Source organism: Oncorhynchus tshawytscha, unplaced genomic scaffold (genome assembly GCF_018296145.1).
Source record: "Oncorhynchus tshawytscha isolate Ot180627B unplaced genomic scaffold, Otsh_v2.0 Un_contig_10377_pilon_pilon, whole genome shotgun sequence".
Lineage (NCBI taxonomy): Eukaryota > Metazoa > Chordata > Actinopteri > Salmoniformes > Salmonidae > Oncorhynchus > Oncorhynchus tshawytscha.
The window spans coordinates 27,861-29,850 of NW_024608659.1; positions in this window are offsets into that span (position 1 = coordinate 27,861).

A 1,990-nucleotide genomic window follows, 5' to 3' on the forward strand; every position below is an offset into this window, starting at 1 on the left:
AGCTGGTCTGTCATAATATAATAGAGACAGTAGATCTATCTGGTCTGTCATAATATAATAGAGACAGTAGATCTAGCTGGTCTGTCATAATATAATAGAGACAGTAGATCTAGCTGGGCTGTCATAATATAATAGAGAGACAGTAGATCTAGCTGGTCTGTCATAATATAATAGATACAGTAGATCTAGCTGGTCTGTCATAATATAATAGAGACAGTAGATCTAGCTGGTCTGTCATAATATAATAGAGACAGTAGATCTAGCTGGTCTGTCATAATATATAGAGACAGTAGATCTAGCTGGTCAGTAATATCTAGACAGTAGATCTAGCTGGTCTGTCATAATATAATAGAGACAGTAGATCTAGCTGGTCTGTCATAATATAATAGAGACAGTAGATCTAGCTGGTCTGTCATAATATAATAGAGACAGTAGATCTAGCTGGTCTGTCATAATATAATAGAGACAGTAGATCTAGCTGGTCTGTCATAATATAATAGAGACAGTAGATCTAGCTGGTCTGTCATAATATAATAGAGACAGTAGATCTAGCTGGTCTGTCATAATATAATAGAGACAGTAGATCTAGCTGGTCTGTCATAATATAATAGAGACAGTAGATCTAGCTGGTCTGTCATAATATAATAGAGACAGTAGATCTAGCTGGTCTGTCATAATATAATAGAGACAGTAGATCTAGCTGGTCTGTCATAATATAATAGAGACAGTAGATCTAGCTGGTCTGTCATAATATAATAGAGACAGTAGATCTAGCTGGTCTGTCATAATATAATAGAGACAGTAGATCTAGCTGGTCTGTCATAATATAATAGAGACAGTAGATCTAGCTGGTCTGTCATAATATAATAGAGACAGTAGATCTAGCTGGTCTGTCATAATATAATAGAGACAGTAGATCTAGCTGGTCTGTCATAATATAATAGAGACAGTAGATCTAGCTGGTCTGTCATAATATAATAGAGACAGTAGATCTAGCTGGTCTGTCATAATATAATAGAGACAGTAGATCTAGCTGGTCTGTCATAATATAATAGAGACAGTAGATCTAGCTGGTCTGTCATAATATAATAGAGACAGTAGATCTAGCTGGTCTGTCATAATATAATAGAGACAGTAGATCTAGCTGGTCTGTCATAATATAATAGAGACAGTAGATCTAGCTGGTCTGTCATAATATAATAGAGACAGTAGATCTAGCTGGTCTGTCATAATATAATAGAGACAGTAGATCTAGCTGGTCTGTCATAATATAATAGAGACAGTAGATCTAGCTGGTCTGTCATAATATAATAGAGACAGTAGATCTAGCTGGTCTGTCATAATATAATAGAGACAGTAGATCTAGCTGGTCTGTCATAATATAATAGAGACAGTAGATCTAGCTGGTCTGTCATAATATAATAGAGACAGTAGATCTAGCTGGTCTGTCATAATATAATAGAGACAGTAGATCTAGCTGGTCTGTCATAATATAATAGAGACAGTAGATCTAGCTGGTCTGTCATAATATATAGAGACAGTAGATCTAGCTGGTCTGTCATAATATAATAGAGACAGTAGATCTAGCTGGTCTGTCATAATATAATAGAGACAGTAGATCTAGCTGGTCTGTCATAATATAATAGATACAGTAGATCTAGCTGGTCTGTGATAATATAATAGAGACAGTAGATCTAGCTGGTCTGTCATTATGTAGAAGAGACAGTAGATTTAGCTGGTCTGTCATAATATAATAGGGACATTAGGTCTTGCTGGTCTGTCATAATAAAGTAGAGACAGTAGATCTAGCTGGTCTGTCATAATGTATTAGAAACAGTAGATATAGTTGGTCTGTCATAATATAGTAGAGACAGTAGATCTAGCTGGTCTGTCATAATATAATAGGGACAGTAGATCTATCTGGTCCGTCATAATATAACAGAGACAGTAGATCTAGCTTGTCTTTGATAATATAATAGAGACAGTAGAT